At 43.3% G+C, this 25,666-nt stretch overlaps 1 protein-coding gene and 1 pseudogene across 1 annotated transcript in view; one reads left to right on the top strand and one right to left on the bottom strand.

The window, feature by feature from the left end:
- The window catches only part of LOC126282200 (tubby-related protein 4), a 1,357,172-nt gene that overhangs the window by 353,014 nt on the left and 978,492 nt on the right, over window positions 1-25,666 (top strand). The window lies entirely within an intron of this gene.
- On the bottom strand, window positions 4,932-5,049 carry LOC126291619 (5S ribosomal RNA; annotated as a pseudogene).

The following is a 25,666-nucleotide window of genomic DNA, read 5'->3' as shown; positions in this document are numbered from 1 at the left end:
AGTATGTGGAATCTGTTACGAGGTCCAACTATTAATCCGTACTTCGACCGATGGCCAGCTGGTATGCAAACGCAGCCACTAATATGTAACATTTACTACAACGTCAAAATGATACAAACCAATTACATGACCGTGAACAATATTTAGTGAGAAAAATCTGGTATACGTACATTTCTATTAACCAATCTTAGTTCTGAACAATTCCAAGAACGACACGGCACATCAGTATTAAAAAATGTGCAATATTTTAGTCTAGACAAGGATAAGAAGGGACTCGGAAGGGAGAGGGGGGGAGGGGATGAGATATTATAAAAATCCTTATCCAAGTTTTAACGCACGTAACATTGGCATAGAGTCACCTCAGCATATTCTTAACAATACAAAAGTCAGTTGTGTGTCAGGCAGCACCTACTTATCTCAGTTACTTATTCCGAAGTGTTATAAATTATAAAGGTAACCTATTACTGAAAATATAATAAAATACATCCCATCGGTAACAAAAAAAATGTCGTGGATACAGCTGGGGAAAAGAATTTTGAGCACAAGTAAGAAGTACGATTACCATAAAAAATATTCTGAAATTACGGTACAGGGAACAGAAAATTGAAATGTGTATTACATGACGTTTAGAAAAAAGAATCGTTTTCTACGTCAGTGGTGTAAAATCTGAAGCAATGCATACTTCTGCATACCTTAACAAGTCGCCATTAATGTTAAAATAGGCACTGTTGTTGAATTCTCTCTGACGGCTCCAAATTAGATTCGGATTTTGTACTCTGTGGCTCTAAATTTCGCATTCTTGTAAGACGATAAGGTATCGTTCAATCGTTTAAGTCGTCCAAATTATGATGTGTTCATGATACAGTGCTAAAATGTTGCCGTATGTGCCCCAGTGGTGGTTTCGATTTGCGAGTATGTGTTCCCCTGAATCGATTTTTGGTCCTCGTACTGTTTACTGCAGTCATTGTACGTGACCCTATACATGACGGATTCCCGATTCTTACTCCTATCTTTAAGACTGAACCTGAATTTTAGCATGTTGTTGGTTCGAAAACGTATGTCTACATTTACTTTACCGCAGCATCTTTCGATTTTGTCGGTGGTCTTACACGCATTTTGTGTTGCTGTTATTATTCCTAACTGTGACGTGATCTCCGCTTATGTGTTACAGTTCTTGTTTCTTTAACTTATTTTAAATTTTCAGCACGCTTCTAACTTTGTATCCACTCGCCACTGCCACCTAGTTAAATTTTTTGAGCTCTCTTTGAATAATGTATAGTTTCTTAAGATTAAAGCTGCAACAACATGAAGTTAAAGAGAGCTTAAAGTTTTAAATTACGTGTTTTAATCAAGTATTTCTAAGAACAGGATACGCAGCAACAGAATTATTCATATTTTAGTTTTGAAATTTATTTTTGATTTTTGTTCCTGGAACAAATGTACTAGACGCCACCCACTGGCTATATGAATAACGTGAATTCTACCAAACCACTATTTTATCCTGTGATGTAGCACGTGCATTTCGATGATAAGCTGGAAGTTTTATTCTTGTAAACGATACAGTGTGGTTCATTCTGGAACATTTGATTTTAGATTTAATACAATATCAACGTTGTTCATTGTACAATGATGTCATGGATAAACCTGATGAATATTTTTTCAGGGACGTTGAAGACAGTAGCTGGGCGCACAGGAAAAGAAACAAAAATAAGGTTAGAAATTGTCTGGGGAACTTTTGGTATGCTAAGTAGGGTTTTGGAACCTAAATTTCCGTTTAGAGAAGTACTGGCATAAATGAAACTGTGGGTGGTAATCGTGAAAAACATTGCCAGAAAAAGAAGCGTTCAGGTTTAGCACACAGTTTTAATTGTTTTAATCCATCAGAAAGGTTCATGCTTCCGATTAGCGTGTACAGCAAAGTCTACTATCAGCGCTTGCCAACAGGCTTGACTTAAAGCACTGTGGGACGGACTTTTAAAGTGGTACCCATCCAAACACTGAAAGTTGCTTAGCGAGAAATAGAGAGAATGCATTCATGGAACATACTAGGAGCTATAAGGAGACACAGGGAAAGAAATGAGTAGGTTAGGTTAGTTGCTGAAGTGGAAGACAATTGTAGATAGGTTGCTTCCCTATTGTATGCTCGTGGTGTATCTTCAAAGATAGGAAGAATTTTAAAAAGAGCGTAATTGCCCAGACGACTCTCACTGTTCACGACATAAGTGTTTAGCACTATCGCCATATACAATGAATACAATCTGTGAAATCTGTGGTGGTGAGCATAATATAACTGAGGGACACCGAGTGGTATAGTTGTGACAAGACAGCCTGTCGCTCCAACACCTCTGCTGGGAGTGTGTGTTAAATCAAGGATTTAGCCAAAGGGGGGTCCAGTGGGTCTGCAAATGACCTAATTGCCCTGTAGTGAAACTGAAAGATATTTTGATTTTCAATCATATGACGAAAACGGGATACGCTCTATCGATAGTCGATACGCCCATCGACCAGTCAGTTCTTACTGGATTTAATTTAAGATGTGGTTGGCTTAGAGTTCTTGTTCTGTATGCTGTTGAGATTATCCGCAATTCTGTAACAAAAAAGGAAAAAAAAATGATTTTGATTCGCACACCAGCGTTACGAAAAGTGAAAAATTTGCACGTGCTACCATAACAGCCTAATTACTTTTCTACAGTAGTAATGTTAGCACTAGAGTCTTTATTTGGAATAAATTACCTTTACTTCACGTCTATAGTCACAAATTTTTATTTCATCAGTATACCGGTATCGGCCTGTAATGACCATCTTCAGATCTGTAGTAAGATATGGGGAAAACACAAATACCACGAGCAGATTGTCTACAGCTTAAAACAATAAAATAGACAATGATGAAAAGTTTTACTGACATACATGTGTTTTTGTGCGCTTTAAGTATGATGGGACATACCTGTTTTATAAAAACATGTCCTAATATACTGGAGCCATAGTGGCATTGTCAAATGCTAAACACAAAATCAGCGCCACCACCGTCGAACATGTATAAATAATAATATATACAAGAGTCATATTGTCAGGAGAACTACTGTTCAAAACAAACTGTCGTACATTATTCACAAAATTTTTGTGTTCCAAGTTCACCAGATGCCACTATTGTAGGCGTACACGCATTCTTCAATGATAACTGCAGGATGTAAAATAAAGGGAGATACAACAAGTTATTTGGAGAGTAGCAGAACGTTGGGATTGCAATACTTAAGTATTTCACGAGGCAGCGGAGCGGTAAATACAATTAGAAATAACATTAAATTGAAATCAGTGCGTCAAAATAGATTTGGATTTGCCTGTGTCGTCCAAAAATCGCGTCGATCGACAAATTATTGCCCCAACCGCGATTGTTACATTTCTTTAAAAAATTGCTCAAAATTCTATCATTAATAGTATAAATGGCAAAACATCGCCCAATGGATGGTACTACATTATGAAAACCAATTGTGGTGCGGAACGATGGAGAGGAATTTGTGCAGAGAGAAAGGAGTAATGTGATGACAGCGCGTTCTATACTTAGTTCGTTTCTAAAAGATTTTTTCAGCAGGCTGCTTGAATTCGTCAGACGCGATTGCCCCCTGCATGCTCTCCTCCCCCCCCCCCTCCCCCGCAATTCTTCCAAAATCTAATTACGCCCTTGTAATACTATAGTAACTGAGCCTGGAAATACATGCACAATTAACTCTAAAAATATGCTTACATTCATGCCCAATCAGTAAACGGGCACAATTAAAGTACTGTACAACAACCAGTTTTTCCAATTTTCCACCCACCAGGGTAGCTCTCTGCAAAAAATGGCTCTGAGCACTATGGGACTTAATATCTGAGGTCCTCAGTTCCGTAGAACTTAAAACTACTTAAACCTAACTAACCTAAGGACATCACACACATTCATGCCTGAGGCAGGAGTAAAACATGCGACCGTAGCCGTCGCGCGGTTCCAGACCGAAGCGCCTAGAACCGCTCGGCCACAACGGCCGGCAGCTCTCCGCATTGAGTCGCTGAGCTGAGTTGAGACGATTCAAATCCATCCGCCTACAATCTTACATTGATTTTCTGTGGTTTCAATTCCCATTTTCAATTTAAGCAAAAACAGCGATTGGTCCCATACTATGGACCACAGCCATTCCTTCTGAATTCCTTTCTTCTCCGGCAGAATCCAGTTCCCCTACAAATGCAGCCTTCCCGCTGGAATGAAAAAAATGTGTATCAAAGGTGAGCCGAACATCTGTTTGGAAGCATCCGGCACTAAAAGCCATACATTAACTATATCATAATCCACATTCTCCTTAGTTAACTTCATACATTTGTCTGCCAGGACATTCTCGAATGCAGAAAATGATCTTTCTACGCTGCAAGAAGTGACAGATGCATACTTAAATCAGGAAATTTGGGACAGTTCACGCTGAATAATTCCAGATTCCATGAAATTGCGCCGCTAGAAATTGTTGTAGTTTCTCTGTTGAACAAAGCGGTATCTGATATGTTTATTCTAACAGCACTGTCGGTAATAACGGCAGTGTTCCAAACAATCCGCGCTCATCATGATCACTTCCTCGCTGAAATCCAGATTGAAAGAAGAGTGTAAAATGGCCTTGGAGGGTCGAGGGAGATCGGAGCATTACAGCTTCTCAGTGAGTTGCCAAAATACAGCACTCCCAAGTAAGGAAATTATATCTCTTCTCCTCCGGAACAGGCCATGAAGGTCCAACGGCACCGACCCGCCGCCGTGTCATCCTCAGCCCACAGGCGTCACTGGATGAGGATATGGAGGGCATGTGGTCAGCACCCCGCTCTCCCGGCCGTATGTCAGTTTCTGAGACCGGAGCCGCTACTTCTCAATCAAGTAGCTCCTGAGTTTGCCTCACAAGGGCTGAGTGCAGCCCGCTTGCTAACAGCGCTCGGCAGACCGGGAGATCACCCATCCAAGTGCTAGCCCAGCCCGACAGCGCTTAACTTCTGTGATCTGACGGGAACCGGTGTTACCACTGCGGCGAGGCCGTTGGCAAATTATATCTCTGCTTGGTGAAAACTTCTAGATCATTATCGAATAAAATGGCTTATCGTTCTGCACGCAAACTCCACATTTTGTGTAGCCTCCAGACACGTCTTCGATCTTGAATCTCATTGGCTGGAGTAGAATTGTCTTCAGTGAAGAGTCCCGTTGGAACTGAGTCCCAATGACCAACGAAGATGTGTCTGGAGACGCCCCGGTGTGATAAAACTTTTGCATTTATTTTATGTTTTCGTCTTCTTTAAAGGCAAAGAGAAAAGATAAAGCGGTAGCCCATCATAGAACCTATGCCTACCGTCAGGTATTTTTGATTTTCAGTTGTTAAAAAAGAGAGGAGGTTTTTCTTGTGCCAGTAGGAGGAAGGGAGGATTCGCGCTCAGCTAGTGAACGAGTGAGAAGCACGCCATTTTAAGCGAGTAATTGTAGACCGCCATTTTGGAGTCGCTATGAATAAGTGAGGAGTATGAATTTCATATGTGCATCGTTTAGAAAAATACAGTAATGTTTTATTAACAGAAAGGTCGCGTGAGTTGTTTTTTCAAATAGTACGTTAATTACAAGAACTGAAGCCCGCCTGTGTACTTTGGAAAATTACGTAGATCCGATAAGCTTAATGGGAGCACGGTCAATACTTCAAAGGTGACCATGGCAACCAAACGTAGCATTATAAAGAATGGTAAGCACAAATCTACAGCGGAGAAAGAAACTACTTCTCCCTGCAAAATAATATGAACTAATACGAACTTATTTCCAGGCATAGCTCAGCTTATTGCGCTTGTCATTCATGCCGAAAAATTAAAGTCATTAATTCAATACATTTTAAAAAGCCACGCACTTCAACATTTTATTATCATCTATTCCATTATTTTATTATATTATACCGGCAAGAGGTGGGATGCCAACCTGGCTATCACCCATCATACGGACCGAGAACCAGAACTGACAGACTGGGGTGCCATTTTTTTTTTCATAGCAATACTCCTTTGTTCGTCATTCGCGGCACCCTTACATCACAGCGGCATGTCGACGATGTTCTATTCCGCGTTTTGTTGCCCTTCGTGGCAAACCATCCTGGGCTTACATTTCAGCAAGATAATGCCCGCCCACACAAGGCGAGAATTTCTACCGCTTGTCTTCGTGCTTGGCAACCCTACGTTGGCCAGAAAGGCCGACGCATCTCTCCCCAGTTGAGAAGTTTGGAGCACTATGGGTAGGGCCATCCAACCAGCTCGGTATTTTGACGATTGTACAGAATTTCCACCCAGCATATGCATAAAGTACGAAGAAGAGCAGATAGAAGAGGTTGACAGTCTTAATTTCCTGGGATTACAACTTGATAATAAATTCAGTTGGGAGGAGCACACCACAGAACTGCAGAAACGTCTTAACAAATCTGTATTTGCAATTCGAGTGTTAGCAGACATAGGCGACATAAAACTGAAAAAGCCTGCATACTTTGCCTACTTTCATTCCATAATGTCATATGGTATAATGTTTTGGGGTAACTCTTCAAGTCAAACAAAAGTTTTCAGAGTCCAAAAGCGTGTAATACGTATTATTTGTGGAGTAAACTCACGGACGTCTTGTAGAAAACTCTTCAAAGAACTGGGTATACTAACTACTGCCTCTCAGTATATTTACTCCTTAATGAAATTTGTCTTAAATAATATATATCTTTTTCCAACAAACAGCTCAGTTCATACATACAATACCAGGAACAAAAATGATCTGCACAAGGCCTTAAAAGCACTTACTTTAGTTCAAAAAGGGGTCTACTACTCAGGAAGACTCATCTTCAATAATTTGCCAGTTAACATAAAAAATTTAGTTACAAATAGAGATCAGTTTAAAAGGAGCCTGAAAGACTTACTAGTGGCCAACTCCTTCTACTCCAATGACGAATTTTTTAATAGAAACAAATGATGTGTTGTACATATTTATAATATTAGTATTGTTATTTCAGCTTAAAAAATAAAATAAAATAAAAAAGGTGACATGTTCCACATCCACGAGCATCTCCTCAACACGGATCTATGGAACGAAAAACTAATCTAATCTAATCTAATCCACGATACCCCTCAGGAGGACATCCAACGACTCTGTCAATCAATGCGAGGCCCAATAACTGCTTGCGTAAAGGCCAGAGGTGAGCCAACGCGTTGTTGACTATATCTGTTTGTGCAGCTCTTTCTTTCGAATAAATCATTCAAATTTTTCTGAAACTGTAATTTTTTGTTTGTCTGTACATTTACATCACATCACAATACAACACATCTGCCCATTTCATTCATATTCAGATAATTCCTTCGTGGTGAGACATTTTTTTGGGTTAGAGTGTATTTTTAGCTAAATTTGTTAACTCACTTTATACACTCATGTTCATAAATTAAGGACAATGCTGATACATGGTGGAACAACGCTCTGGTGGGCTGTTTCGGGGTTTAAATCACCTCGGGGTATGACGATGCGATGCATTTGACCTTCGGTCGTCGCACGGTGGCGCTGGCAGCAGTAAACATACCCAGAAGTGCGTTGGTGCATGTCAGAGTACGGTGCAGCGAGTAAGTGTGCAGACTTTTTCAGACGTGCTAATGGTGACTGTGTTTTGAAAATGGCTCAAAGAAGACATATTGGTGACGTTATGAGGGTTAGAATACTAAGACGGCTGGAGGTTCGTCAAACACAGCAGGTCGTAGCACGGGCCCTCCATGTGCCACAAAGTGTGATCTCAAATTATGGCAACGACTCTAGTAGACAGGAAAAGTGTCCAGGTGCTACAATACGGGACGTCCACAGTGTACACCACCACAAGACCACCGATATCTCACCATCAGTCCCCACAGACGACCACTCAGTACTGCAGGTAGCCTTGCTCGGCACCTTACCGCAGCCACTGAAACAGTTGTCTCCAGACACACAGTCTACAGACGACTGAACAGACATCGTTTATTCCCCTGGAGACCTGCAAGGTGCATTCCATTGAGCCCTGGTCACAGGAGAGCCCGTAAAGCCTGGTGTCAAGAACACAGTACACGGTCATTGTGTCAAAATGTGTGAGAAATCTTACGTGACTTCACTGCTAAGGTCATCAGACCCTCAGCTTACACACTACTTAACCTAAATTATCCTACGGACAAACACACACACCCAATCCCGAGGGAGGACTCGAACCTCCGCCGGGACCAGCCGCTCAGTCCATGACTTCAGCGGCTGAGACCGCTCGGCTAATCCCGCACGGCCCACGGTCATTGGAACAGTAGTCTCAGGTTGTTTTCACGGACGAGTCCAGGTATAGCCTGAACGAGGAACCAGATACCAACCCCTCAATGTCCTTGAAAGGGACCTGTATGGAGGTCGTACTTCGATGGTGTGTCGTGGGATTATGATTGGTGCTCGTACACCCCTGCATGTATTTGACAGAGGAACTGTAACAGGTCAAATGTACCTGGATCTCATTTTGCACCAGTATGTCCACATTTTCAGGGGTGCAGTGGGTCCCACCTTCCTCCTGATGGATGATAACGCACGGCCCCACCGAGATGCCATCGTGGAGGAGTACCTTGAAACAGAAGATATCAGGCGAATGGAGTGGTTTGCCTGTTCTGAAGACCTAAACCCCATCGAACACATCTTGGATGCTCTCGGTCGACGTATCGCTGCACCTCTTCAAACCCCGAAGACATTTCAGGAGCTCCAACAGGCACTGGTGCAAGAATGGGAGGCTGTACCCCAGCAGCTGCTCGACCACCTGATCCAGAGTATGCTAACTCGTTGTGCGACCTGTGTACGTGTGCATGGTGATCATATCCCATATTGGTGACGGGGTACATGCGCAGCAAACAGTGGAGTTTTGTAGAACATGTGTTTCGGGACAGTTTTCTCAACTAATCACCAGTACCGTTGACTTACAGATCTGGGTCATGTGTGTTCCCTACATGCCTATGCTCGTGAGCGCCAGTTTTGTGTAGTTATGTGTAGTGTCACGTCGTGTGGCATCACATTCTGCAATTATCCTTAATTTATGAGCATGGGTGTAGTTTGCCTACTGATGTCATGTACAGATAATTGATATATAAGACATTCACATAACGATATGACTCACTAAACTATGAATTATTTCTTTAAACTGTTTACGCCGGTCGGAGTGGCTGAGCGGTTCTAGGCGCTACAGTCTGGAGTCGCGCGACCGCTACGGTCGCAGGTTCGAATCCTGCCCCAGGCATGGACGTGTGTGATGTCCTTAGGCTAGTTAGGTTTAAGTAGTTCTAAGTTATAGGGGACCTCAGATGTTAAGTCCCATAGTGCTTAGAGCCATTTGAGCCAGCCAAACTGTTTACAAATATTCATGATAATTATTTTTACTCATAGTTTTTTGTTAATAGTTTTATTCTTTTTCAGATGTTGCATTACTATTTTCAAACTGTAATGATTTTTCGCTTGTAGAAACAACGATATAAAAATAATATTTTCATTATTTTTGTACCAGTATTTTCCTTGATTTGAGGAATAGTTACTTGTTTCCCTGGCAGACTATTTAATTTTAATGTTGCTTCGCGGAATATTTGGACAGTATGAGTACTTTGCGATATTTACAGTGGAAGGCGGCCACCGATAGTTATTTGGTACTGTGTATCTGTCCATAAAGGTGACTCACTTGTGGAACGGCGATATGTCATGTCTTCAAGTTTTACAATAGAACGCTATCCTGTTGTGAAATGTCTTATTCGCATTATCCTTGGAACAGAGTCCAACCGTCACATCTCTAATGTATCTGTAAATAATCACCAGGTAAACGACAACGGATGTTATATATCATAGAGTAGTTTGTCAGCATCGAAGACTATATTTTAATTCGTTCGGCAGTAAATTTATCGTACTGCCAAATAAAGAAATATTTCACTGTGGATTTCTCATAATTAGAGAGAGAGACAGAGAGAGAGAGAGAGAGAGAGAGAGAGAGAGAGAGAGAGAGAGAGAGAGAGAGAGAATAAGAAATAAAAAATTTTTTTCCGATAAATGAAGGTGAGCCTTTTTAAGGTCCTGTTTAACTTGGACGTTCTGTTTTACGTCCTGGCTAAACGAATCGACCGAAATTACACTGGCAGATAATATTATAAATAGATACAAGAGATAAATTGGAAGTAAAATGTGCAATCCTTTTATCGGATAGTAAGAAAAAGAAATGGCCTTTGATTTGCGCGACAGAGGCACATACTACTCAGCGATTCATCATTTACGCCAGATTTCACCTCTTTTCTTTATGATAGAACGTCAGCAGTCACTCTCGCAGTTGCTCACTGCATTCTGAAGTATAGAAAGGTTGGTGTTCGCAATTAGTGTATATGTGTAACTGAACCCATTTTCAGAAAATTTAATTGTGGGTCGCGACGTGTATTAGGTAATACTGTGCAATTGATGTTGAAAACATCGTTCATCAGTGCCCTAGATCTTAGAACTACTTAAACCAAACTAACCTAAGGACATCACACAACACCTAGCCATCACGAGGCAGAGAAAATCCCTGACCCCGCTGGGAATCGAACCAGGAAACCAGGGAGTGGGAAGCGAGAACGCTACCGCACGACCACGAGATGCGGGCAATTGATGTTGAATTGCAGGCTTGAAACGAATTTTGTAATGAGCTGTTCAGTCAAAACGAATTTGTTGTAGTGGTCTATAGCATTCATTTGTGGAAATCGTTGTAGGGGCATCGAACTAGAATTAGGCGAGTTGAAATGGGCAAACTGTAATGTGGTTTGCTGAGTACACTGTACTGCAGTCATTTCCCAGCGCCCTCTTAACAAATGGAAATCGGAAAGCAAGAAGAGAGGTACGCCATTTGAACTGTTACTTACCAAATTTTGTTTGGACGTTTTTAATCGCTCTTAATTTGCATCGAAATAGTAAGAAAAACACCTTTTTTTCAAGTAATGCAGCAATACGTTCTGAGAAATTTCAGATTTTAGTTCGGTCGCCAAATGGGGATTTTTGTCCATTGCACCTACGCAAATTACATAGACATGAAAAAACTTCTATTACCATTTAACGTAATCAACACTCGCAATCAAGAAAAAATCACGGCGACCGAAATGAGCCTCTATCTGCAACGTTTGATTTGGCTTCAAGGCCCACGCATTTGTTTTAGAAAGAGGTAAGAAGGGCGGGAAAAAAAACGTGTGATTGGTCCAGTGCTGCACATCAAATCCTGTGGAAGCAGAGAATGTAGTTAACATTCTACAGTGGCTTCCGTAAAATTTATACAGCGACAGCTATAAGAGCAGCTGCGCACAGTTTGACACCAGGCTTCGGATGTTGTCGCCTAACTGGGAGAAAATTGAGGTGCAGGAAAATTAGTGATCACTAGATACTGGAACAGTTGTCTCCAGACACACAATCTACAGACGACTGAACAGACATGGTTTATTCGCCCGGAGATGTGAAATGTGCATTCCACTGACCCCTGGTCACAGGAGCGCCCATAAAGCCCGGTATCAAGAACACAGTACTTGGTCATTGGAACAGTGGCCCAGGTTATGTTACCAGATGAGACGAGGTGTAGTGTGAACAGTGATTCTCGCCGGGTTTTCATCTGACGTGAACCAGAAACCAGATACCAACCCCTTAATGTCCTTGAAAGGGACTTCTATGGAGGTCATGGTTTGATGGTGTGGGGTGGGATTATGAATGGCGCACGTACACCCCTGCAAATCTTTGACAGAGGAACTGTAACAGGTCAGGTGTATGGGGACGTCATTTTGCACCAGTATGTCCGCCTTTTCAGGGGTGCAGTGGGTCCCATTTTCCTTGTGATGGATGATAACGCACGGTCCCACCGAGATGCCATCGTGGAGGAGTACATTGAAACAGAAGATATCAGGCGAACGGAGTGGCCTGCCTGTTCTCCAGACCTAAACCCCATCGAGCACGTCTGGGATGCTCTCGGTAGATGTATAGCTGCACTCCTTCATACCCCTAGGACACTTCAGGAGCTCCGACAGGCACTCGTGCATGAATGGGAGGCTATACCCCATACCTGGTCCAGAGTATGCCAACCCGTTGGGCGGCCTTTGTACGTGTGCATGGTGATCATATCCCATATTGATGTCGTGGTACATACCCTGAAAACAGTGGCGTTTTGTAGCACATGTGTTTCGGGACGGTTTTTGCAACTTATCACCAATACCGTGGACTTACAGATCTGTGTCGTGTGTGTTCCCTACGTGCCTACGTTCGTTAGCGCCAGTTTTGTGCAATGCCACGTTGTGTGGCATCACATTCTGCAATTGTCCTTAATTTATGAGCATGAGTGAAGTTACGCTCGAGATTACCATGAAAACAACACCTTTATTAGGCACTACTGCAGGATTACCTTCGAAAGCACTGCGCCGTAGCCAGGCCAGTGGAGCAGTGCCTCACCAGTAGCAGAAAGTTGGCGTGTGCTCTCAGAACCTCCAGCGTAACGAAGTGCCGGGTGGCGGCTGTTACCTCTCAGGGCGGCTGTCGAATCATGGACTCTGGCAGCCTCCAGCTCTGCGTATCGATCATCTAAGTGCCCTCGCTGACGTGGAAGACTTGCACTCATAAGTCAGGCCTCCAGTCCGTCTTAAGTAGTAGCAGGCTCACAGGGGTCGGTTCCCAGCCATCAACATCGGTGTCTACCACAGGAACAGGATGAGTGACATCAGTGGGCCCCAGCTCGAAGGTCAATGTCAGACAGCAGGTCTGCAGGGTGATGGCGGCCTCTGGATCCCATCAGTGTGGCCTCAGAAGTTGGCAGTGCAGCTGGCAGCAGAAGCGTTCTTGCAGCTGGTTCAAAATGGTTCAAATGGCTCTGAGCACTATGGGACTTAACTTCAGAGGTCATCAGTCTCCTAGAACGTAGAACTACTTAAACCTAAGTAACCTAAGGACATCACACACATCGATGCCCGAGGCAGGATTCGAACCTGCGACCGTAGCAGTCCCGCGGTTCCGGACTGCAGCGCCTAGAGCCGCACGACCACCGCGGCCGGCCTTCCAGCTGGACTCGTGGTTCCATAGACGATGGAAAACAGCTGGGCGTGCTGGGTGTGCTGGGTCGACCTCCATATCCTCCCCTCTCACTGGATAACTGCCACTTACAGGGCTACACACTGGGCAGTCGGCAATCAGCTCTCAGCAATCACTCGTTTATTAAGAAGGGTGGAGTGTTTATGTTGGCGCTTCCACTGAGCTCTCCAGCGGTGGGGATGGCTACGTCATCGTGTCGTTCCCTCGCTGTCTCCTAGTGACTAGAGACTTTCGCATCTTCACTTTTCAAAGGCTCTTTTCAGCTGGTTTGTACTTGAATACTTATTGTTGTGCTGTACCTAGCCTCTCTCACAACAGTCTGCTTTGTCACTTGTATGACGGTATCTCTTGGCTTCCATGATGTCACTGTGCTACACCTACAGACCCGGGCGTTCCATCGTTGCCCTGTGCCGCGATAGTTTCCGTGTTTGCCGCAACTCTCTCAACATTTTCCCCTAACTGCCAGTCTACTGGTCACTGACATAGGCCGTTCGCCTTCTGAGAACTGTCAAGATAGAACTTCGACGAATTTTTCATATCCACCTAGGATGCTATCCTGGGGCATAACAATTAGAAAATGCTGAAAAGTGTTTTAGGATAGCTTCTCCAGTTGGTTGTGTGATGGAAAGTATTCGGTGATCAGCTGGCTTCGCTGGGAATATTCTGACCAAAGTATATGTCATTTTCACTCACAATGTGTATCAAGAGCAACACATAAGTTCTGTTAACTGATATCTACATCTACATCAATATTCCGCAAGGCACCTGACGGTGTATGGCGTAGGGTACGACTAAAAGGCACTGAAGTGTGGTGGTTTCAGTTATACTCCTCACTAGATGCAACTGAATAGCTCTTCTTATAGATCAATAAATATACAGACTCGAGTCATTTTAAGCAATTGGCATTTACATCCTAATTAAGTGTCACCTTCCAGATGTCTTGGAATGACGTCAGTAAGTTGATGCTTCCCTCAGAAGGACGTACATACCTTCAAACAAAAAAATCAAAGATATTGGTGGTGGTGATTTCGACATGCACATTTTGAATGGAAAGAAGCAATGGTGAATTGGGTCTCTTGGTTTTGTCTAGTTAACGGAAGAATCATTTACTCTGAAGAGGTTTCTTGTCATAGATCACACGTGGTCTGATATTTACAGGCGCTCATTAGCTTATCTGAATAACTAAATACCCGACATGAATTTTTCAGGCAAGGCGCAAGGTGGACCGCTCCTACTCGTCATCACCAACTTGACGCGAATTTGTGGTATCTGTAGGTATTGGCCAGGAATGGCAGTGACTAAGTGGGAGCGCCAGATGACCAAGAGTTTAGAAAAAAAGAAAAAAAATGGCTCAGGTCAGACGAGCGATCAGCCATTATAGAGTGGTACATTTACAAAATAAAACAATTTATCTGTGTCAGCCACATTTTTTCTCCCTCGACGCGTTTCGAGAGCTTATACTCTTATCTTCAGGCAGACAAAAGCGATATCTTGTTACATGTGACCAGCTGATGCGGCTAGTTGTTTGTTTAGGTTTTATTTTACTACAAAAAGTATAACAGGCAGTTGTTATCGTCAAATGTCAGTAAGATAATACATTTGAAACGTTGATGGAGTTACTTACAATCTATTCCAGTGTTCAGAACTCTGTAGTTCATCATAAATGAAGATTTTTGGCTTGATTTTTTACACAGGAAGACGTACCACTAATATGAACACGCCAAAGATTGTAGCGATGTAAATATATGGTCTCAGAGATCGTTCATAGCTAGTTTACACTGTGGATCAGAGATACATACAGAAATTACAAAGTTATTTGTTTCATTACAACATCTTGTTAAAATATATGACAGCATCATAAAATAAAATAGGGAAACTAAGATATATCACTGGCAGGTTCCTCAGTATGAACATACTGCTTGTCTACAGTGCTTTGGGAGTTTTTATTTATTTATAACTGACTCAGGAAGTAGCAGGCAGAAAGAGTTATAATGCATCATCTACTATATCTGCAAAGGTCTTAAAGAAGCTCACAGCCACTGTCTCGGCTCTTTCATTTAGTATGATCTGTCCAAGTTTCCTGTTGTGAATGAACATTTCCAGGTCTCCCTAAAGGTTGAGTTTGTAGCCATTGTCCATTTTGTGGAGTATTATCAGATTGTCCTCTATGTTAAAGAAGGAATGTCCTGTATCCTGAATGTGTGTAGCTGAAATCTTGACGTCATAAACAATGAGATGCGTTAAAAACTGCTGCATCATGCATGACGTTTATATGTCTTGCTTCTTTGCTACTGTCTCTACTCGCAACACGTTTCACAGAGAGCGTTCACATATGCCGCTTAACTTATCTACAAAATTATGTCATTGCACGACACATAGTTCAGGAGATCTGACGTCATAAACATTGCGCTGCGTGAAATCGAAACTGAAATTCGCTGCACGAGAGTTATATGTACAAATGTGCGTGAAATAAGTTGAATGTATTTGACATTTATGTGACACGTGGAAATGCGGGCAAAGGCGTCCATCAATACTCCGTCTAAACCCCAATACCGATTTCAACCAAACTTCAAACGTGCATTATTTACTATCTGGAAAGAAATAATGTGAGGGTAAGAACAAGCAGCCTTCTATTCAGGGAGGAGGATGGAAGGGCGGACACATATATATCGGAGGAGGAGGTGGACTGAGATATGGGATAGGAGGAGATTGACAGAGACGGGAGGAGGAGGATATGGACAGAGAAAGAGAATAGGAAATGGACACTGAAGGAGGGGAGAAGGGGATGGATAGAGAGAGATGGGCGAAGAAGAGGGGGAGGGACTGGAGGAAGTGGACAGAGAGAGGGGGGAGAAGAAGATGGGTAGATAAAAAAGGAAGGAGGAGATGGAATAATAGAATTGGAATAAATACGTACCCAGGCAACATGAGATACTCAACAAGTTACATAATAATTATGGACAATAATTAAAACTTTATGATTAGCTCCCCCAAATAAAACATGTATTATTAGTGTTATAAAAAGCAGAAGGGCTTTTAAAATAGTAGACACTAAGTGCAACAGCGTACTCAATGGGGAAGGTGAGGGGAGGGGGGGGGGCAGAGTAGCGTAGATGCCCCTCCCCTCTCCCCCAAAGAAATAACAAATCATCACAAACCGACGTCGCATTCTGTCCCTCTATAAAGACAGGTGTATCAAATTTAGTATCAGTCTGAAGAAATCCAGAACTTATTAGTTAGTTGGTTAGTTAGTTACATGTTCCATAGACCAACCGAACAATTGTTTTATCAGAATAATGTGGAACGAGTCACTTTACAGGATAAGTATGGTTCAAATGGCTCTGAGCACTATGGGACTTAACATCTGAGGTCATCAGTCCCCTAGAACTTAGAACTACTTAAACCTAACTAACCTAAGGACTTCACACACATCCATGCCCGAGGCAGGATTCGAACCTGCGACCGTAGCAGTCCCACGGGTCCGGACGGCCTGGAACCGCTAGACCACCGCGGCCGGCCAGGATAAGCATACATGATCGGTGTTAACTTTAGTGAACACAGTATTCTTTTAGGCTTTCTCACGTCATTACAATTGAAAACTAGTTTTTTTTGCTTTTTGTTTTTTATGGGGTACCAGTTTTTAAAGAGATATTCGTCGATGGAGTAGAAGGAATTGTCCAAGAGAAATGATTTTAAGTTAGATTTAAAACTTGCTTTGCCACCTATCAGACATTTTATGGTATTGGGGAAACGATAAAAAATTAATGTAATGGATATTGACTAGCAGTAAGCGTCGTTTCGTCATTCACCACGATGCGTGCCTGATAATTATCCCTCTCCCTCCTATAACAGCTCAGTTCCTGGGCATACTCTTGACTGAGTGGATTTGATTTTCTTTTTAAAAATCGATGTAATTCACAGGGAAGGCAGAGTCAGAAATCTGAGACGCTCCGACAACGATCTGTACCAAGCTCACGAACTGACACCAAAGAAGTTCTCAATTCGCTGTAAGGTGCGTCTTTTGCATTGTAGTAGAAGGGAGTGTTGTTGGGTCTAATCTGTTAACTGAAGAAAGAAGCTGTGCCAGGCTTTTTTTGTTGGTAAAGGTTCTAAATCGTTCCATAATAACGCCTTAATCAGTGTATCACTTTGTGGAATAGATAGTGAGAATCGTTATATTTTCCTTCAAACTGTTGTTAAAGTGGTAGTAAAATTATTCAACTGCAATAATTCTGACAAATAAAACTGTATTTTATCAAACTTCCATTTCATGACTGATTTTGTTAAAGTGAAAGTTTTGTTATCCTTGATAGATGTTTTACATTTTGGGCACTACAACTTCATTGAACTTCGTTTTTATTGTTTCATACAAAGAATTGTAAATTATTTAAAACAATGGAATCCTATAACGGTTTAATTGTGAAGTTCATGAGTTTCACCTGTGCAGGGAAATGTTACTCTCAGTTAACGCACATTTGGTTCTAGCAGAGAAAGCTCAACGTTTAACAATATCCCAAACGATTACGTGCAGTCTTTCAAAGTATTTTCCTTAATAATTAAAAGTCTTAGCTAATGTTTCTCTTTCTCATTTTACAGAGTGATAATGTTGGGTTTGTATATGAACTATTTCGTCAGCACACGTTTGTTCAGATATGTGATAGTTACTGTTTTGATAACAAACTAATTAACGAACAATTTAACACTCTGAGCCCATCTCAACTACACCAGTGCTCAAAGCTCGCATATACACACATCAAAAACAGTTTTGCATCACCTCGGTGAGAGTTCCGAAACCAGTGCAGAAAATTGAAATAGAGATCAATATAAACATCGTTTCTGTCCTTTTCATTGCTCATGCATGTTGTACCACCATACAGTGAGATCTTCAGAGGTGGTGGTCTAGATTGTTGTACACATAGGTACCTCTAATACCCAGTACCACGTCTTATTGCATTGATGCATGCCTGTATTCGTTGTGGCACACTATACACAAGTTTCCAGAATGAGATTTTCACTCTGCAGCGGAGTGTGCGCTGATATGAAAGTTCCTGGCAGATTAAAACTGTGTGCCCGACCGAGACTCGAACTCGGGACCTTTGCCTTTCGCGGGCAAGTGCTCTACCAACTGAGCTACCGAAGCACGACTCACGCCCGGTACCCACAGCTTTACTTCTTTTACTTTTTTATACACAAGTTCTTCAATGCACTGCTGGTCCAGATTGTCCCACTCGTCAACGGTAAATCGGCGGAGATCCCTCTGATTAGTTGGTGGGTCACGTCGTCCATAAAAAGCTCTTTTCAATCTATTGCAGGCATCTTCGATAGTTTTCATGTAGGGAGAACATCCTTTGCCACACTAGTCGGGCGATGTTTTTATCCTGAAGGAAGTCATTCACAAGATGTGCACGATGCGGGCGCGAATTGTCGTCCATGAAGACGAATGCCTCGCCAATATGCTGCCTATATGGAGGTACTATCGGTCGGACGATGGCATTCACGTATCGTACAGCCGTTACGGCGCCTTCCATTACCACCAGCAGTGTACGTCGGCCCCACACAATGCCATCCCAAAACAGCAGGGAACTTCATATTGCAGCATTCGCTGGACAGTGTGTCTAAGGCGTTCAGACTGACCGGGTTGGCTCCAAACACGTCTCCGTCGATTGTCTGGTTGAAGGCATACGCGACACTCATCGATGGAGAGAACCTGATGCCAATCCTGAGCGGTCCATTCAGCATGTTGTTGGGCCCATCTGTGCCGCGCTGCGTGGTGTCGTGGTTGCAAAGATGGACCTCGCCAGGGACGTCGAGATTGAAGTTGCGAATCATACAGCCTATTGCGCACAGTTTGAGTCGTAACACGAAATCCTGTGGCTGTACGAAAAGCATTATTCAACATTATAGCGTTGCTGTCAGGGTTCCTCCGAGCTATAATCCGTAGACAGCCGTCATCCGCTGCAGTAGTAGCCTTTGGGCGGCCTGTGCGAGGCATGTCATCTACAATTACTGTCTCTCTGTATCTCCTTCAAGTCCGAAAAACATCGCTTTGGTTCAGTCCGAGGCGCCTCGGCACTTGTTGAGAGTGCTGCCTGGCACAAAGTAACAATGCGAACGCGATGAACGGCGGTATTGACCGTCTAGGCATGGTTGAACTACAGACGACATGAGCCGTGTACCTCCTTCCTGGTGGAATGACTGGAACTGATCGGCTGTCTGACGCCCTCCGTCTAATACTCGCTGCTCATGCATGGTTGTTTACATCTTTTGGCGGGCTTAGTGACATCTGTGAACAGTCAAAGGGACTGTTTGTGATACAATATCCACAGTCAACGTCTATCTTCAGGAGTCCTGGGAAATGGGGTGATGCAAAACTTTTTTTGATGTGTGAATTTTCGTGCCAAAAACAGTAAAGTCTCGAGGCAGTCGGACATTGAGGTTACGATCAGGGAAAATAAGAGAATAACAAAGCTAGTGCTCCTGCTTTCACTTATGTGTAAAAACAGCTGTGGAGTTACGGTGTTCGCATGTTGTTGTTTGGTCTTTAGTCCAGAGACTGGTTTGATGCAGCTCTCCATGTGGTGCTCTCATAAAATGTCATAAAATAATGTATTAACAAAATGTGTAGGAGCACAATGTCTCCTGTACTGCACTAAACATAAATTAATCTGGGCCCCTGTAGTAAGCAGGGTGGCAGATGGTGAAAAATCTGTATTTCCGGTTTTACTTGCTCAACACCGAGTGGTTCCAGCACATTCTGACCGAATCGAGAAACAACTTCATTGATTTGCTTTGGGGAACTCAAAATTTTCTGTTAGTCTCCGTTGACTTTTTTTGTATGTGTTTTGCTCCACTTCATAACCATTAATCAGAATTTATTTAAGAAGAAGGTGGAGTAAGTTATTTGCAGACGTAACTTGTTGCACACGTTCCCCACTAATCAGTTATAATTTCTCACACGGTTGTCTTAATTTTCTGATCAGATTGAGCTCACAGCGGATTAGAGAGGGGGAAAGTTTGCATTACAACGTCGGTCCTGGCGGTCTAGCGGCTAAGCGAGAGTCCGCGGCATCTAATTCAGGTAGGGGGTGCGAAATTTTCAGTCTTGCTTTAATCTAGCCTCCATCTCTCAGTGGTGTGAAGATTCGCTAGGAGCAACGAATACTTTGGATTGCATGTCAAACTGTAGTTCGTCATTCTCAGGTGGTATTACTGGAATAGGTCAGGAACGCTCGAGTAGCGTCCAATTGAAAGAGTTGCTTTGGGCCATTGAGCCACCTGGAGTTTTTATTAGTTGCGCCACAGTGTGGTGGGGTTTCGGGTTCCGCTGAATAGGTCAGGAGTTCACTACACTCAGCTGGCGGCTACACGGCTGTGTGGCGTGAACTGGGCGGTTTCTTAGGTTAGAAGGCCTCGGGAAAGTACGGGGTGGGCTGCAATCTCAAAGGGTGCATGGCAAATACAGGACGTGCTTGGATCAAGGAACAATCGGAATTGTAGTTGTAAATTGTTGTAGTTGTGCTGGGAAAGCCCCTGAGCTACAAGCGCTAATAGAAAGCACAGAATCTGAAATCGTTATAGGTACAGAAAGCTGGCTAAAGCCTGAAATAAGTTCTGCAGAATTTTTTACGAAGTCTCAGACGGTGTTCAGGAAAGATAGATTAGGCAGAATTGGTGGTGGAGTGTTTCTGTCTGTCAGTAGTGGTTTATCTTGTAGTGAAGTCAAAGTAGAAACTCCGCGCGAATTGGTATGGGTGGAGGTTATAATTAACAGCCGAACTAAGTTAAAATTGGCTCCTTCTACCGACCCCCAGACTCCGATGATGTAGTTGCTGAACAGTTCAGAGAATATTTGAGTCTCGTAACAAATAAATACCCCACTCATACGGTTATAGTTGGTGGGGACTTCAACCTTCCTTCGATATGTTGGAAAAAATACTTGTTCAGAACCGGTGGTAGGCAGAAAACATCTTGCGAGATTGTCCTAAATGCTTTCTCCGAAAATTATTTCGAGCAGTTAGTCCACGAAACCACGCGAATTGTAAATGATTGCGAAAACACACTTGACCTCTTAGCCACAAACAAGCCAGAGCTAATACAGAGCATCATGACTGATACAGGGATTAGTGATCACAGGGTAGTTGTAGCTAGGCTCAATACCGTTTCTTCCAATTCCACCAAAAACAAACGCAAAATTATTTTATTTAAAAAAGCGGATAAAGTGTCACTAGAAGCCTTCCTAAGAGACAATCTCCATTCCTTCCGAACTGACTATGCAAATGTAGACGAGATGTGGCTCAAATTCAAAGATATAGTAGCAACAGCAGTTGAGAGATTCATACCTCATAAATTGGTAAAAGGTGGAACTGATGCCCCATGGTACACAAATCTCATCCGAACGCTGCTGCAGAGGCAAAGGAAAAAGCAACCGAAGTTCAGAAGAACGCGAAATCCCGAAGATTAGCTAAAATTTACAGACGCGCGAAATTTGGCACGCACTTCAATGCGAGATGCCTTTAATAGGTTCCACAACGAAACATTGTCTCGAAATTTGGCAGAAAATCCGAATAAATTTTGGTCGTATGTAAAGTACACAAGCGGCAAGACGCAGTCAATACCTTCGCTGTGCAGTGCCGATGGTACTGTTACCGACGACTGTGCCGCTAAAACGGAGTTATTGAACACAGTTTTCCGAAATTTCTTCACCAGGGAAGACGAATGAAATATTCCAGAATTTGAAACACGAACATCTGCTAGCATGAGTTTCTTAGAAGTAGATACCTTAGGGGTTGCGAAGCAACTCAAATCGCTTGATACGAGCAAGTCTTCAGGTCCAGATTGTATACCGATTAGGTTCCTTTCCGATTATGCTGACACAATAGCTTCCTACTTAGCAATTATATACAACCACTCGCTCACCGATAGAACTGTACCTACAGACTGGAAAATTGCGCAGGACGCACCAGTGTTTAAGAAGGGTAATCCATTTAACTACAGACCTATATCATTGACGTCGGTTTGCAGTAGGGTTTTGGAACATGTACTGTATTCAGACATTATGAATCACCTCGAAGGGAACGATCTATTGATACGTAATCAGCATGGTTTCAGAAAACATCGTTCTTGTGCAACGCAGCTAGCTCTTTATTCGCACGAAGTAATGGCCGCTAACGACAGGGGATCTCAGGTTGATTCTGTATTTCTGGATTTCCGGAAAGCTTTTGACACCGTTCCTTACAAGCGACTTCTAATCAAGCTGCGGGCCTATGGGGTATTGTCTCAGATGTGCGACTGGATTCGTGATTTCCTGTCAGGAAGGTCGCAGTTCGTAGTAATAGACGGCAAATCATCGAGTAAAACCGAAGTGATATCAGGTTTTCACCAGGGAAGCGTCCTGGGACATCTGCTGTTCCTGATCTATATAAATGACCTGGGTGACAATCTGAGCAGTTCTCTTAGGTTGTTCGCAGACGATGCTGTAATTTACCGTCTAGTACGTCTAGTAAGGTCAACCGAAGAGCAGCAACAGTTGCGATTTAGAAAAGATTGCTGTATGGTGTGGCAGGTGGCAGTTGACGCTCAATAACGAAAAGTGTGAGGTGATCCACATGAGTTCCAAAAGAAATCCGTTGGAATTCGATTACTCGATAAATAGTACAATTCTCAAGGCTGTCAATTCAACTAAGTACTTGGGTGTTAAAATTACGAACAACTTCAGTTGAAAAGACCACATAGATAATATTTTGGGGAAGGAGAGCCATAGGTTGCGTTTCATTGGCAGGACACTTAGAAGATGCAACAAGTCCACTAAAGAGACAGCTTACGCTACACTCGTTCGTCCTCTGTTAGAATATTGCTGAGCGGTGTGGAATCCTTAACAGGTGGGATGGACGGTGGACATCGAAAGGGTGCAAAAAAGGGCAGCTCGTTTTGTGTTATCACGTAATAAGGGAGAGAGTATGGCAGATATGATATGCGAGTTGGGATGGAAGCCATTAAAGCAAAGACGTTTCTCGTCGAGGCGAGATCTATTTACGAAATTTCAGTCACCAACTTTCTCTTCCGAATGCGAAAATATTTTGTTGAGCCCAACCTACATAGGTAGGAATGATCATCAAAATAAAATAAGAGAAATCAGAGCTCGAAAGAAAGGTTTAGGTGTTCTATTTTTCCCGCGCGCTGTTCGGGAGTGGAATGATAGAGAGGTAGTATGATTGTGGTTCGATGAACTCTCTGGCAAGCACTTAAATGTGAATTGCAGAATAGTCATGTAATGTAGATGTATGACGGAGTGGAAGTATGTAATCGAACTAGCCGAGCTATCGCGTTTCCGTGTCGTAGACAGAGTAGCTTATTCCAGTAATAAAGGTTACAGTGTTTAACGTCAGCACAATATTCTGAATGTAATGCTTCTGCGGGAAATTTTCACCTATGTTCGTTATACAGAAGAGGAAAGGTCAACGATTCAGCACATGGGCCATGCTCTGCCACGAGTGCCACACCGTTCAGCCTGGCTGGACAGTTCCCCCACTACTTTGCTATGCTGTCTGAATGTGTGCAGGGAGGGGAGGGAGAGGAACTGCGTAGACGCCGCATTTAAATGAAAATGCAGTCGCACCGCATACGACTTGGTTTTAGATTTCAGATTTCTCAATAATGGTCACAAACAAGACAAATTTTCGGTATTATTTAATTATTTTTGGTGCATTAACACATAATATCATTTTTAACTGCTACGAACTGTTGTCATACGGAGAGATGCAGACAATGTCACAGATTTTCACACTCAGCGTGCCAAGTAATTGTGCGTATTTTGTTACATAATCGAAAAAGAAGCTTTCACATACATATACATCCCACTAGGTTTTAACGTAAAAGAATTCCTCTTTTAAATGGGATTTACGTTGGATGTCAGTCATGTCCATCTCTGCAGTCACAGGGGCAAATAGTCTCGAAAACAGCTCCAAAACAGATGTAAAACTGTGTCCTCAAAACTTTTAGAAAATTATGCTTGTAATTACTTCAACGCCACAATGATTTTTTCAGACTTTGTACTGTCTTTAACGCCAATGAGCATACAGAAATGGACGGTGTTTTTTGTTTGAATTTGTCGGTTCCACAATTTGATTTTCTTTTTTAAATCCATCCCCATTAGCTCAAAAATAAGTTGTTTCTCACCTTGCAAGAACTTACTGTGGGTATTGGGCGGTCAAGTCCATTCAAAATGCGAGCTCTGCGATCCAATCTGGTTGTTCTAATTTTCGTTTCTGCTCTACTTTTCGATCACAACTACAAGAATAATGTGTTGTAAACCGAAAAATCGTTCCAGGCGTGGCCCTTGACTTAAACAAGGTACTTTTCAGTAATATACACTCCTGGAAATTGAAATAAGAACACCGTGAATTCATTGTCCCAGGAAGGGGAAACTTTATTGACACATTCCTGGGGTCAGATACATCACATGATCACACTGACAGAACCACAGGCACATAGACACAGGCAACATTGCATGCACAATGTCGGCACTAGTACAGTGTATATCCACCTTTCGCAGTAATGCAGACTGCTATTCTCCCATGGAGACGATCGTAGAGATGCTGGATGTAATCCTGTGGAACGGCTTGCCATGCCATTTCCACCTGGCGCCTCAGTTGGACCAGCGTTCGTGCTGGACGTGCAGACCGCGTGAGACGACGCTTCATCCAGTCCCAAACATGCTCAGTGGGGGACAGATCCGGAGATCTTGCTGGCCAGGGTAGTTGACTTACACCTTCTAGAGCACGTTGAGTGGCAAGGGATACATGCGGACGTGCATTGTCCTGTTGGAACAGCAAGTTCCCTTGCCGGTCTAGGAATGGTAGAACGATGGGTTCGATGACGGTTTGGATGTACCGTGCACTATTCAGTGTCCCCTCGACGATCACCAGAGGTGTATGGCCAGTGTAGGAGATCGCTCCCCACACCATGATGCCGGGTGTTGGCCCTGTGTGCCTCGGTCGTATGCAGTCCTGATTGTGGCGCTCACCTGCACGGCGCCAAACACGCATACGACCATCACTGGCACCAAGGCAGAAGCGACTCTCATCGCTGAAGACGACACGTCTCCATTCGTCCCTCCATTCACGCCTGTCGCGACACCACTGGAGGCGGGCTGCACGATGTTGGGGCGTGAGCGGAAGACGGCCTAACGGTGTGCGGGACCGTAGCCCAGCTTCATGGAGACGGTTGCGAATGGTCCTCGCCGATACCCCAGGAGCAACAGTGTCCCTAATTTGCTGGGAAGTGGCGGTGCGGTCCCCTACGGCACTGCGTAGGATCCTACGGTCTTGGCGTGCATCCGTGCGTCGCTGCGGTCCGGTCCCAGGTCGACGGGCACGTCACCTTCCGCCGACCACTGGCGACCACTGGCGACAACATCGATGCACTGTGGAGACCTCACGCCCCACTTGTTGAGCAATTCGGCGGTACGTCCACCCGGCCTCCCGCATGCCCACTATACGCCCTCGCTCAAAGTCCGTCAACTGCACATACGGTTCACGTCCACGCTGTCGCGGCATGCTACCA

Source organism: Schistocerca gregaria, chromosome 1 (genome assembly GCF_023897955.1).
Source record: "Schistocerca gregaria isolate iqSchGreg1 chromosome 1, iqSchGreg1.2, whole genome shotgun sequence".
Taxonomy (NCBI): domain Eukaryota; kingdom Metazoa; phylum Arthropoda; class Insecta; order Orthoptera; family Acrididae; genus Schistocerca; species Schistocerca gregaria.
This window is presented reverse-complemented; position numbering and strand designations above follow the sequence as displayed.